Source organism: Zingiber officinale, chromosome 2B (genome assembly GCF_018446385.1).
Source record: "Zingiber officinale cultivar Zhangliang chromosome 2B, Zo_v1.1, whole genome shotgun sequence".
Taxonomy (NCBI): domain Eukaryota; kingdom Viridiplantae; phylum Streptophyta; class Magnoliopsida; order Zingiberales; family Zingiberaceae; genus Zingiber; species Zingiber officinale.
The window spans coordinates 116152299-116167715 of NC_055989.1; positions in this window are offsets into that span (position 1 = coordinate 116152299).

Genomic DNA, 15417 nt, shown 5'->3' on the forward strand with positions numbered 1-15417 from the left:
TGGTATTTGGGAGTAATTTAGACTATCCTGCAAACATATAAGTGGAGAACTAGGAATGAGCGAATTCATAGCACCACATTCACCATTAAAATGAAACCAACGACCTAGAATATCTTTTGAATTAAGGACTTCCTCCATTATCTTTCTTTACTTTTATTTTCACATCTTAGTTGAAAACTCAAAACGAACGATTATCGATGTTGTCTAGCTAAATTCAATGTGTAAAACCAATTACAATTTAATCCTCAGTTCTTGTGGGATCGACTTATAAATTTTATTACTTGACGCTGATCGTGCGCTTGCGGTAACACATCACTATCCCTTCTTAAAAAGACCATTTATAAATTTTCAAAATACCTTTTAAAACTTTTCAATATATTTTCAAAAATTTCTATTAAGGTTTTTCAAGGTCTTATATTTTCAAAATTTAAGGTTTTTCAAACTCCTATATTTTCAAAAGAATTTTCAAATATTTTTTTCAAAGGAATTTTTAAATAATTTTTTTAAAGGAGTTTTCAAAGATTACAATTTTCAAAGATTTTTATTTTAAACAAAATCAAATATATTTTTGAAAACTCATTTTCAAATATTGATATTTCAATAAAGACCTCCCCTAAACAGATATACCCTTAGGATATCCTTATTAACCACAAATAAGACATATCTATGTGTCTTAGGGGACTCGGAGTTCAATATCAACCTAGGATTTTATACTCTAAGTATTGGTCAACAAACATCATTTTCAAAGGAATATATATTTTTGAAATACACACACACACTAGCCAAGAAAAGAATGGAACTTTTTGAAAAATATACAATAGCAGAAAGAGGATAGGAAAGTAGTGAATGAAGCAAAAAAAAAAAAAAAACTTTTGAATGATATATCAAAAATTGGATTAAAAAAATAGAAAAGAGACATTTATAAAATAGCTAAGGTAAAAGAAAGGAAGATAAGAGATCTTATCCAAATAAAATATATTAAAGATGAATGCAATATGGTACTAGTAAATGATGGAGAAATAAAAGAACGATGGAAGACATATTTTTATCAACTTTTTAATGAAGGTTTAGGTGAACATCTTAACTTAGGTAGTTTAAGTAAGTCAAATGAGTATAAAAATTTAAATTTTTATTGTAAAATTTAAATTTTAGAAGTAGATCAAGTTTTAAATGTGATGCATAACGACAAAGTTATTGGACAAGATGATATTCTGATAAAGATATGGAAATGCCTAGGAAAATAAGGTATTGAATGATTTATAAAATTATTTAACATGATATTAAAAAAAAATGTCTGATCAATGGCAGGTAAGTACTCTAGGTCCCTTATATGAGAACAAAGGTGATATATAAAATTGTACAAACTATAGCATTATTAACTAATGAATTATACCATGAAACTTTAGGAAAGAGTAATAGAAAAAAGATTAAGGAAGAAGACCACAGTGATCAAAAATTAATTTGGATTCATGCTTGAAAGGTCGACAATAGAAGCTATATATCTTCTCAAGCAACTAATTGAATAGTTTTGGGAGCAAAAATAATATCTATATATGGTATCCACTGACTTAGAAAAATCTTATGATAGAGTACCAAGAGAAATTATATGGAGAATTCTAGAAAATAAAAAGGTATTAGCGTAACATATATTGAACTAATTAAGGATACATATAAGAATGCAATGATCAGAGTGAACACTTCAAGAGGATTAACTGAATTATTTCCAATAAAGATAGAGTTACATCAAGGATCATCTCTAAGTCTCTATCTTTTTATAATAATTATGGATGAATTCACTAGACATATTCAAAACATAGTAATGTGGCATATGTTGTTTACAGATAATATTATTTTGGTATATGGGACACATGAAAAAGTAGATATTAAACTAGAATCTGATGAAAAATACTATAAGTGAAAGACTTTAGTCTTAGTAGAGTAAAAATAAAATATATGAAATTTAAGTTTAGCAATATTAGATGAAATGAGACAATTGTTAAGATAGGAGATGACGAATTATTTGGAACAAAGAGCTTTAAGTATTTAGGATTATTTTATAAAATAAGGGAGGAATTGAAAGAGATGTCTTACATAGAATACAAGCAGGATAGTTAAAATAGAGGAGAGCGTCAAGTATTTAATGTGATTGTAAAGTACTTCTAAAACTTAAAGGAAATTTCTACAAAATAGTGGTTAGACCTGCTATGTTATATGGTGTTGAATGTTGAGCTATGACTCGAGCACATGAGTAAAAGATGAGAGTTCTAAAGATGAGGATGTTAAGGTGGATGTGTTGATATACGAGGATAGACAAAATAAAAAATGAGAGCATTAGAGAGAAAGTCAAAGTTGCATATATTGAGGAAAAACTCGAGAGATACCTTTAAAATGGTATGAACATGTACATAGATGATCAATAAATGCTCCAATTAGGCGATATGAAACTATGACATATATACATCAAACGAGGAAGAAGAAGACAAAAAAAATTAGTTAGCAACAATAAAATAGGATAAAATTTATTTAAGTATAGATAATGATATAATAGGGGATAAAGCTCAATGGTGTAAAAGGATTCATATACTTGACCCCACCTAGTGGAATAAGGTTTGGTTGTTGTTATTGTTATTGTGTGTGTATATATATACACACACTCAATCAATCATGAATTATCATTACACATTACTATTTTAATGACTATTTTGAAATTACTTTTAGAAAATAATCCTATAGATTTTGAATTTTTTTAAAAAATATTTTTAATTTAATAGTTCTTATCATCTCACTCATTCTCAGTGTCTCAGAATCAATCAAGTTAACCAAAAGTTTATGTAAGATGCTTTGTCAATTTTACTTCATTTAAAATTTAAGTTTGAATTAGAAGATTGTTTGATCTTATGTTAGATTCAAATTTAATTTTCAGTCAACTAAGTGGATATTTTAGACTTGGCTTCCAAATTGTAGTGAGACATAGGGACCTTCTTAATCAGATCAATGGTAAAGTCAGTTCAAGAAATTGTACGCTCAACCAATTTATTAAAAATCTTGATCTAACTAGTTTATGATGTGGCGAGATAGTCTTAGTCAATTCCTCTTAGTTGAGTTCACCAAGTAGCATACTCCTTATCTAACCCAAGCACACTTAGATTAAATCTCTCTAACATATTATCATTTTACCGCATCCTGATAATATGTTGTCAAGTGTTAAATAATCTTTTTCCTATCTAACTATTCTAGATTACGCAAGAAATTAAAGTTAGCATGTATGACATGGTGTGGCATAAATAAACATAAAATAATTAATTAACATATGCATTTTCATGATAATTATATGATATGCCAACCATGTTAAACACTTAATAGTTGATTTATAATAATGTATCAAATTCTTGATTTGATACATTTAGTATGATTGTGTCACTCGCTTTGACACATTTTTATTTTTATTAATTTCATTGTTTCATTGGGTATAATTTTATTAATTGGTTCCATAATTAAAAAATACTTTATGATAATTAGTATTACAATTTAATTTCAGATATTTTAAATTTAGATTTGACTTGTTAAAATATGTAGATTTATTTTTCTTAAATTATGGTATTTAATTTAAAATTTCTGGGATTTATTTTTGATTTTTTTTATTAGTCATTGTTTCATAACTAAATGGTACTTTATTATAATGAATTTTAATATTTAAATTCGAATATTTTGAATTTAAATTTGAGTTAGTATTTTAAAGATTTGAAATTTTATATTATTAATTTTTAAGATTTAATTTCAAATTTTTTGAATTTTTAAGATTAGAATTTATCTTATTTAAAATTTTATCCTTTGAATTTGTAAAATTTATCATTTTAAAATTTGATAAATTATTTTCTGAATTTGTCTTTTTAAGATTTGTAATTTTTAAAATTTTAAATTTATTTAGGATTAATATTTGAAATTTTCTTTTTAAGATTTATATTTGTAGACTTATTTTTGAATTTATCTTTTTAATATTTTTAATTTTATTTTCTGAATTTTTAAAATTTTAATTTAGAATAATTGACTTTATCAAATTATTTTTAAAATTATATTGATTAATTAATTTATTAATTAATTATAAATTATTTAAAATTTTAGGATTATCTTGATTAATTAATTTATTATTTAATTTCGAATTATTTAAAATTAGAATTGATCAAATAATTTTTGAATTATTTTGATTAACTAATTTACTATTTAATTGTAAATTATTTAATTGACTATCTTGATAACTATTTTGGTTATTATTTAATTTTGAATTAATTGAATTATTCAATCTGGATTTATTTTGATTGAATAAAGAAAATATTTTGTTAAGATTATGATTAATTTTATCTAGATGTAAATTGACTTGGTCATTTTCTTGATTATATTTATTATCAATATTAATTAATTCTCAATTAATAAATATTCAAATCAGAATTTTCTTTATTAATTAAATCATTATTAAATTTTGAATTACTAAAATTAATTAGTTTTGATTTATTCAAATTATATTCATCTTGAGATTTAATTAATTTCATATTAATTGAATTATTCAAGTTAATTTATCATGCAAATTATCTAATTTATTGCTAGAGTACGACAAAATTAAATTAGCATGCATTTTGACAGGGCTATTTTTGTAAATTTCAAACTTACTAACATTGCTTGCTTCTATAACGCCCGAAAATTTTCAAATTAATTTTTAGAAATATTCTATTATTTTTCAGAAATTTTAGGATATTTTTATGGAATTTTTAGAATAGCCGAAGTAGCAAAATTAAAAAAAAAACATAAAATAATTTAAGCGAGAATTGAATCCAAGACCTATTAGACCATACAATAGAAGCCTCTAGTAACCAAGGGGCCCAACAGAGGTGTGCTGAAAAAAAAAGGAGAGCAATTATATTTAAGATTTAGTTGGGTTGTATTAATCACTTAATATAAATAGGAATTTAAGAGGGAATTTATTATTCTTGAACGACAACTTCCCCCACCCTCAAACCCTCACCGTCGCCTCTCTCTCTTCCTCACCCTCTCGGCGCACAAACCCAAGAAGACCTAGGGTTCCATCCCTAGGGTCGTAGGAGCACCATCTGACGACGTCTCCGATACGAAGACACTCCCCTCCGCGAGAAGGGAGCGTAGACGTAAGAGGATTGCCGAAACGATCTTCTTCTCCGGAAACCTAGCGATCGGATTGTAAGAAAACTTAGCGCAGGATGTAAGTAACCCCTCACCTGCAGTATAAGTAGCTAATCGTATATTTTTATGTCCTTAGTTCGCTCTTATGTTCTTAGTGCAGCCATATGCAGAGTTAGAGCACACCAGATGCTCGATAAAATGCTTAGTACAGTTATATGCTACAGTAGGTGTTAAATAGTTCAGTTAAATGCCATAGATGTATTTTAAATAATATACTTAGTCTTGCTTCAGTTGATATGGGACTACGGTCCAATGGGTGGGCTCTCATAGTCGCCTCTAGGTTCAGATAACCTAGTCAGAACAAGACAAAATGAATTAGATTAAGAATCAGTATTTTACTTTATCAGTGGCACTGTACTGGACTCTCAGTTGCCCTTAGGTTGGGCTCCCATAGTCGTCCCTAGGTTTAAATAACCTAATAACCCTACTAGATTTGGGACTTGCTACCTCGGGCCTAATTAGGGATGCGCGCACAGTAAGTACAGTTGTCGGACCCATCAGCAGCATGTTTATTATGTTTATCTATTTATATAAATAGTTTTCAAACTTCACAAACCAGATATGTGAATACAGCTCAGTTTCAGTTTAATTTTCCTATTGATATAACAAATAGCTTAGCTTATGTATCGGTTTAGTTTGCTTGTTGATACAATGAATATCTTTATGTTCAGTACTTGATTAGCACGACTTGTATGCCCATATGCCATGTTTTAGCATTATCAGCATATCATCAGCATGTATTTCAAAAAGCATCCTTGAAAGCATGTTTTCTTCGAATGCATGTTTTTGTGAGGTAGATGGTTCTTACTAAGCTCCCAAGCTTATAGTTTCCTTTTTCCTTATACTGCAGATAAAGGTAAAGGGAAGATGGATTAGTGGAGGCTGGAGGGCAATGCGACGAGATGTGTGTGAGAAGGAACTTGGAATAAAGATTCTTGGTGACTAGCAAGTCTAAAGACTTAGTTTTCTTATAGTGTTACTTTTCCGCACTTTTAGATGTTTAAGTGTCTTGAACTATGAAAATGTGCTTAGATTATTAGTTGTCCTGATATTAGATAGCTAACCATGAGTTATGACATGCCTAGTAGTGGTATTATGCTTTTATTTGATTTCTGAAGGTCCTGTACGAGTTCAGGTGGGATTTCTGCAGAAATCAGAAACTCAATCGATCAGCCGATCGATTGAGGAGTCCTCAATCGATTAGTCGATCGATCGGGAAGTAATTCCCCGCGTACAGAATGCTATTGAATCAATCAGCTGATCGATTAAGGAGCTCTCAATCGATCAGCCGATCGATTGAACACGACTTCCGCGTACAGAGAGCTGCAGAGTCGATCAGCTAATCGATTGACATTATTCAATCGATCAGCCGATCGATTGGGAGAACTCCCCGTGTATAGAACGCTGCCGAATCGATTATCGGATCGATTGACTAGACTGGATCGATCAGATGATCGATTCTGAATTTACCTCCGTGCACAGTAGCAAGTTGAATCGAACCGTGGATTGATCAAACAACTCCAATCGATCAGCCGATCGATTGGAAAGTCTGATTTCAACTAGAAGTGTCTGATTTCAGCTTTATGATCAAATAGAAAGTTTAGGTTCCCTTCTTTAGCATATGTGTAACTTCAGACGTGTATTTTGAATATAAAACCCAGATTTTTATAGAAAATAACAGAGAGTTTTAATTAGTTCAACTTTTCCGCACTTTATAGTCCAGTTTAGCATAATGTATGTAACCCCCGACCTTACAGCTTAGTCAGTAGAAGGTGAGGCGTTACAGAGTGGTATCAGAGTAAGTTCCATACTTCCTCCACACACACATCAGCATTGAACCTGTAGCTTCCAAGTAAGAATACCTCTCACTTTATTTATGTTTTGGTTGCTTTCATGTTTATAGAAACTAAAGCTTGTTTATATATGACAACATCTAACATGATAATAGTAGTTATGTACCTATGGTTGTATTAGTTATGTATGTCCTCTATTTCTCTAGAAAATGGTACGAGGACGCCCAGCTAGAAAGATACCAACTACTGAGCCCCAGCATGAGGCAGGCAGCTCAGTGCCTCCCCAAGACCTTACAGAGGTAGTGGCTCAGTTACAGAAGCAACTAGCTGAACAGCAACAGGAGATAGCCACCCTAAGGGCTAATCAGCAAAACACTCCCACTGTCACTCCAGAACCGAACTTAGCAACCCCAGTAGTGATAGAGGTTCCACCAGTCCAACCTACAGCACCAGTAGCCCCAGCAGCAGGGGCAAGGAGAGAAGCCTATCTGATTCAGTGGCAGAAAATCAAGCCAGAGAACTTCTCAGGCACCAGTGAACCATGGGATGCCCAAGCTTGGTTCAAAACACTGGAGAGTACGATGGAGCTTCTGGACTGGCCAGAGTATGAAAAGGTGAAATGCGCCTCCTTCTGCCTGGCAGGAGACGCACGTATGTGGTGGGAGAGGATTAAAGCGAAGCGCCCAGTAAACCAGATGACATGGACCGACTTCCAGAGAGAATTCTTTGAGGAGTTCTTTCACATGCGGGTCACAAACCTCCACTATGACGAGTTCACCGAATTTCGTCAGGGCAACCTTTCAGTTGAGGAGGCCGTGAAGAAATTCAACAGACTGGCTCGTCTATGCCCTGAACTAGTCAGCACTGAAAGAGAACGAGTCCGGCTGATGCTCAAAATGCTAAGGCCAGAAATAGCACTGAACGTGGCTAGCAGCGTCCGTAGGCCGTAAACCACTGAAGAACTGGTAAGTACTGCTCTGATCACCGAGCATTACCAGAACAGCATGAAGCAGCAGAAGCAAGCCTTTTCAGAGTCCAAAGGCCAAGGAGGCTCAGGTACTCAGAAACACCAGGACCACAACTCTAACTGGAAAGGGAACTCCAGTAACAAACATAAAACAGGGAGTTACCCAAAAGGAGGACCAGCTAGTAAACAACCTAGCTATCCCAAGTGTTCTACTTGTGGGAAATTCCATCCCGGAGTTTCTCGTAAGGGCACACGAGGATATTTCGAATGTGGCCAGGAAGGACATATGGCTAAGCAATGCCCGAACAAGACCAGCTTTCCTCCACCACAGTTGATTCAGTACGGAGGTAACCCAGCACAGTTACACCAGATGCAGGCCGTTTTAGATGGTCCACACATCAGCCAGGGCAGACTAGAAGCCCCCTCAGCCACGACGAACGTGAGGATCTACTCACTCACCAGAGAGGACGTAGCGAATGCCTCGACAGTTGTTACAGGTCAGATCAGTATTTTACAACAAAATGCAACTGTCTTATTCGATACTGGGGCAACCCATTCTTATATATCCAGGACATTTGCCGAAAAGTTAGCAATATCTCCAAAGATACTTAGTGGTCAGTTTTTGACAACACTACCTTCAGGAGAAATCATGGCATCCACGCACTGGCTCCGAGCAGTGCCAGTCATTATAGCAGACAGAGAGTTTTTTGGTGATCTGATAGTGCTAGATATGACTGACTACGATGTCATCTTGGGAATGGACTTTCTGATCAAGTACGGTGCCTCCATAGAGTGCCGTAAACAGAAAGTTGTATTCCAACCTGAAGCAGGAGTGCAGTTTGGGTACATAGGAGAACCAAAGAGAAAGGCCAAGAAGTTTCTCTCAGCTCTGAAAGCACAGAAACTACTTGATTCAGGATGTATGAGATTCCTAGCACATGTAGTCAATACCAGTCAGGACAAGGACCAAAAGCTAGAAGATGTCCGAGTTGTGTGTGACTACGTAGCAGTCTTCCCTGAGAAGTTACCAGGCCTAGCACCAGACAGGGAGATTGAATTTGAGATAGAACTTATCCCCGGTACAAATCTCATCTCCAAAGCACCCTACCGCATGACTCCAACAGAACTGAAGAAACTTCAGGAGCAACTACAGGAGCTGCTCGACAAGGGCTTTATACGCTCTAGTCACTCACCATGGGGAGTGCCTGTATTGTTCGTGAAGAAGAAGGACGGGAGCATGCGCCTGTGTATAGACTACCGGGCACTAAACCAAGTCACGATTAAGAACATGTATCCTCTTCCCAGGATAGATGACCTGTTTGATCAGCTAAAGGGAGCAGCAGTGTTCTCTAAAATAGACCTCAGATCGGGATATCACCAAGTGAGAGTTAAAGAGGGTGATATACCCAAGACAACTTTCAGGACCAGATACGGACATTATGAGTTAGTGGTCATGCCCTTTGGCGTGACGAATGCTCCAGCTACTTTCATGGACCTCATGAACCGAGTATTCAGAGAATACTTAGATAAGTTTGTTATCGTGTTCATCGACGACATTCTTATCTATTCCAGAACTCAGGAAGAACATGCAGAGCACCTGAAGATGGTACTGTAGACTCTCCAGCAGAACCAGCTGTACGCCAAGTACACGAAATGTGAATTCTGGCTCAATTAGGTATCCTTTCTGGGTCACATCTTCTCCAAGGATGGTATCATGGTAGATCCCAGTAAGATAGAGGCTGTGAGTAACTAGAAAAGACCTAAGAACACCAGTGAAATCAGAAGCTTTTTGGGACTAGCAGGCTATTACAGAAAATTTGTAGAGGATTTCTCCAGGATAGCCTCCCCACTGACAGCTCTCACCAGGAAGAACAGAAAATTTCAGTGGACAGAAGACTGTGAGAACAGTTTCATCGAGCTAAAAAGAAGATTGACCAGTGCACCCATCCTAACTCTGCCAGAAAATACAGACAGTTTTGATATTTACAGTGATGCCTCTAAATTGGGACTAGGAGCAGTACTGATGTAAAATGGCAAGGTGATCGCCTATGCCTCCAGACAACTCAAGGACTATGAGAGGAACTACCCTACTCACGACCTTGAGCTTGCAGCAGTTGTTTTCACCCTCAAAATTTGGAGACACTACTTGTATGGAGCTCAGTGTAGAGTGTATACAGATCATCAGAGCTTGAAGTACTTCTTCACTCAGAAGAATCTGAATATGCGACAGTGTAGATGGCTCGAGCTGGTCAAAGACTATGATATAGACATCCTCTACCACCCAAGAAAAGCCAATAAGGTGGCAGACGCACTTAGCAGGAAATCCAGTGCCACCTTACTATCCCTAGCAGCCATGTCACCGCCCCTACAAAAGGAGAGTATAGATTTCGATCTCGAGCTTATAGTTGGGCAACTCTCTACTATGACATTAGCATCTACCATACTTGGTGACATCCAGACAGCTCAGGATCAGGACCCTGAAATTTAGAAAATCAAGCAGGGTTAGCAAAATCAGAAAGTGGAGAGTTCAAAGTATCTGATAGTGGGGTATTATATTTTGGTGACAGACTATGTGTTCCGAATCAGGAGGAACTACGGAGGAAGATCCTAGACGAGGCTCACAAGACTCCTTATGGGATGCATCCTAGTTCCACCAAGATGTACCAAGACCTAAAGAAATATTTTTGGTGGCCTGGGATGAAAAGGGACATCGCTAGATATGTCAGTACCTGTCTGACCTGCTAGAGGGTCAAGGCAGAACACAAGAGACTAGGAGGAGTTCTGCAGCCTATTCAGATCCCAGAATGGAAGTGGGAGGATATCTCCATGGATTTCATAGTGGGACTACCCAGAACCACAAATGGTTTTGATGTCATCTGGGTAATAGTCGACAGATTGACTAAGTCAGCCCACTTCTTAGCTATCAAGATATCGTACTCCAAGGAGCAGCCAGCTCAGTTGTATCTCAAGGAGATCGTCAGACTGCATGGAGTGCCACGGACCATCATTTCAGACAGAGACAGTAGATTCACGTCACACTTCTGGGAGTGTGTACAGTCAGCATTGGGCACCAGGTTAAAGTTTAGCACAGCTTTCCATCCTCAGACAGATGGTTAGACAGAGCGGGTAAATCAGGTACTCGAAAATATGCTCCGAGCATGTGCCCTAGACTTCAAGGGAAGTTGGTGCAAATATCTGTGCTTAGCAAAATTTGCATACAACAATAGCTATCAGGCCACTATCGGCATGACACCCTACGAGGCTCTCTATGGGCGGAGGTGTAGATCTCCAATCTGCTGGTATGAAAGTGGTGAACAGAAAGAACTAGAACTCCAGACAGATCTAGTAGCAGATACCACAACAGCTATACAGCAGATCCGCTAGAGGATAGAGACAGCTCAGAGCCGCCAGAAAAGCTATGCTGATACACAGCGTCGACCCTTAGAGTTTTCAGTTGGAGACACAGTATTCCTCCGAGTGGCTCCCATGAAGGGAGTAATGCATTTTGGGAAGAAGGGCAAATTAAGTCCTAGATATGTGGGACCATACCTTATCACTAGAACAGTTGGCAAGGTAGCATACGAGCTAGAGCTACCCCAGGAGATGTCATCTATCCATAACATATTTCATGTCTCTATGTTGAAGAAGTATATCCCAGATGCCACCCAGGTGATTGAGCCTCAGTCGGTACAAGTCCACGAAGATCTCAGCTATGACAGTCGGCCTATTCAGATAATAGACCGAGCAGTTAAGAAATTACGGAATAAGGAGGTACCATTAGTAAAAGTTATTTGGCAAAATCACACAACAGAAGAGGCAACTTGGGAGACAGAAGCTAGTATGAGACAGAAGTACCCAGAGTTATTCTAAGTTCGAGGACGAACTTTTTATAAGGTATGGGGGATTGTAACGCCCGAAAATTCTCAAATTAATTTTTAGAAATATTCTATTATTTTTCGAGAATTTTAGGATATTTTTATGAAATTTTTAGAATAGCCGAAGTAGCAAAATTTAAAAAAAAAAACATAAAACAGCTTAAGCGGAAATTGAATCCGAGACCTATTAAACCCTACGACTTATAGATGACTCTAGTAACCAAGGGGCCCCAGCAGGGGTGTGTTGAAAGAAGAGGTGAGCAATTATATTTAAGATTTAGTTGAGTTGTATTAATCACTTAATATAAATAGGAATTTAAGAGGGAATTTATTATTCTTGAACGACAACTTCCCTCACCCTCAAACCCTCACCGTCGCCTCTCTCTCTTCCTCACCCTCTCGGCGCACAAACCCAAGAAGACCTAGGGTTCCATCCCTAGGGTCGTAGGAGCACCATCCGGCGACGTCTCTGATACGAGGACGCTCCCCTCCGCGAGAAGGGAGCGTAGACGTAAGAGGATCGCCAAAACGATCTTCTTCTCCGGAAACCTAGCGATCGGATTGTAAGAAAACTTAGCGCAGGATGTAAGTAACCCCTCACCTGCAGTATAAGTAGTTAATTGTATGTTTTTATGTCCTTAGTTCGCTCTTATGTTCTTAGTGCAGCCATATGCAGAGTTAGAGCACACCAGGTGCTCGATAAAATGCCTAGTACAGTTATATGCTACAATAGGTGTTAAATAGTTTAGTTAAATGTCATAGATGCATTTTAAATAGTATACTTAGTCTTGCTTCAGTTGATATGGGACTACGGTCCAATGGGTGGGCTCCCATAGTCGCCTCTATGTTCAGATAACCTAGTCAGAACAAGACAAAAATGAATTAGATTAAGAATCAGTATTTTACTTTATCAGTGGCATTGTACTGGACTCTCAGTTGTCCTTGGGTTGGGCTCTCATAGTCGTCCCTAGGTTTAGATAACCTAGTAACCCTACTAGATTCGGGACTTGCTACCTCGGGCCTAGTCAGGGATGCGCGCACAGCAAGTACAGTTGTCGGGCCCATCAGCAGCATGTTTATTATGTTTATCTATTTATATAAATAGTTTTCAAACTTCACAAACCAGATATGTGAATATAGCTCAGCTTCAGTTTAGTTTTCCTATTGATATAATAAATAGCTTAGCTTATGTATCGGTTTAGTTTGCTTGTTGATACAATGAATATCTTTATGTTCAATACTTGATTAGCACGACTTGTATGTCCATATGCCATGTTTTAGCATTATCAGCATATCATCAGCATGTATTTCAAAAAGCATCCTTGAAAGCATGTTTTCTTCGAATGCATGTTTTTGTGAGGTAGATGGTTCTTACTAAGCTCCAAAGCTTATAGTTTCCTTTTTTCCTTATACTGCAGATAAAGATAAAGGCAAGATGGATTAGCGGATGCTGGAGGGCAATGCGATGAGATGTGCGTGAGAAGGAACTTAGAATAAAGATTCTTGGTGACTAACAAGTCTAAAGACTTAGTTTTCTTATAGTGTTACTTTTCCGCACTTTTAGATGTTTAAGTGTCTTGAACTATGAAAATGTGCTTAGATTATTAGTTGTCTTGATATTAGATAGCTAACCATGAGTTATGACATGCCTAGTAGTGGTATTATGCTTTTATTTGATTTCTGAAGGTCCTGTACGAGTTCGGGTGGGATTTCTGCAGAAATCAGAAACCCAATCGATCAACCGATCGATTGAGGAGTCCTCAATCGATTAGCCGATCGATCGGGAAGTAATTCCCCGTGTACAGAACGCTATTGAATTGATCAGCTGATCGATTGAGGAGCTCTCAATCGATCAGCCGATCGATTGAACACGACTTCCGCGTACAGAGAGCTGCAGAGTCGATCAGCTGATCGATTGACATTATTCAATCGATCAGCTGATCGATCGAGAGAACTCCCCCGTGTACAGAACGCTGCCAAATCGATTATCGGATCGATTGACCAGACTGGATCGATCAGATGATCGATTCTGAATTTACCTTTGTGCGCAGTAGCAAGTTGAATCAATCTGTGGATCGATCAAACAACCCCAATCGATCAGCCGATCGATTGGAAAGTCTGATTTCAACTAGAAGTGTCTGATTTCAGCTTTATGATCAAATAGAAAGTTTAGGTTCCCTTCTTTAGCATATGTGTAACTTCAGACGTGTATTTTGAATATAAAATCCAGATTTTTATAGCAAATAGCAGAGAGTTTTAATTAGTTTAGCTTTTCCGTACTTTATAGTCCAGTTTAGCATAATGTATGTAACCCCCGACATTACAGCTTAGTCAATAGGAGGCGGGGCGTTACACCTAATTTCGCTAATTTTTTCTTCATCTTCATCTTCTTCTTCGGGCACTAGTTCTTGTAGTGATCGGTTTTTAGCACTTGAAGTATACGATATGCTCTTTGTTCCTTTGAATTCCTAATATTGGTTCCTCCTTTGCCCTTTATTGTGTCATCCAAATCTTACAAGTAGGACACTTATTTTTGTAATATCTTCTCTCCTTGCACTTAAAATATATTATATGAAATTTGAAAACGGAATTAACAATCATATCTTTTCTCCCCATCTTTGGCCTCCTTGCTCCCTTGGCGATTAGTTTGATCGAGAGCTAGTTATCTCTGATACTAATTGTAGGATCAGTATGATCGATAAAGGGGATAAAGGGGAGTGAATATTGATCTTTAACTTCATTTCATTGTGTTCTTTATTCTACAGAGTTAGTACTTGCATAGAAATATAACAATAACTTAAACAAAAAGTAAGGAGAAGAAGACACTGATTTACTTAGTTCCTAACTCCCAGGATTAGTACATCCAAGGTCTATGTACGGAAGGCACCCGTCCACTAATGTTCTCTTTTCTGGATGTTTTTCAGAGGTGGAAAAATCTTTCTTATAAATTTGTACTTACTAGCACAAGTATTGAAAGATAAACATTAAGCATATGTATTAACAAGCAAACCAAATAACTGGAAGGTCGGTCCAGAAACCCTGAGCATCTCACACTCCTCCCGGTGCTTACCCAGTCGACGAGCAACATGTTGTTTCTTTTCTTCGAACGCAAAGCGGGAGAACAGAATATGAGAATTGATATTGTAAACATCATGCTCGAGGTTTCTTTTATAGGAATTTTTTTATCACATAATAAGGCCTATCAGTCTACCAATTATGGATAAGGCATACGATCATCCTTGACTTATTTGATTTTTTTCTTACTAGTCATCTAGTCAATTTTTTACATTACTATACTTTACCTTTGTTAATCATCCTATCAATCTTTGACCTGACTATACATAGCTCACTTTCAAACTTAGGGGTGCAAATGAGATGAGCCACTCGTGAGCCGCTCGTGAGCGACTCGGTCAAAGCATGACTCGAGCTCGAATTTGACCGAGCTCGAGCCGGATCGTTTAACATTCGAGCCGAGCTTGAGCTCATTTAATACTGGCTCGAGGGCCTGTCGAGCCTTGTTGAGACAGGTTAATTTAATATTTTAATAATTAAAATTATTATTACTTTTAAA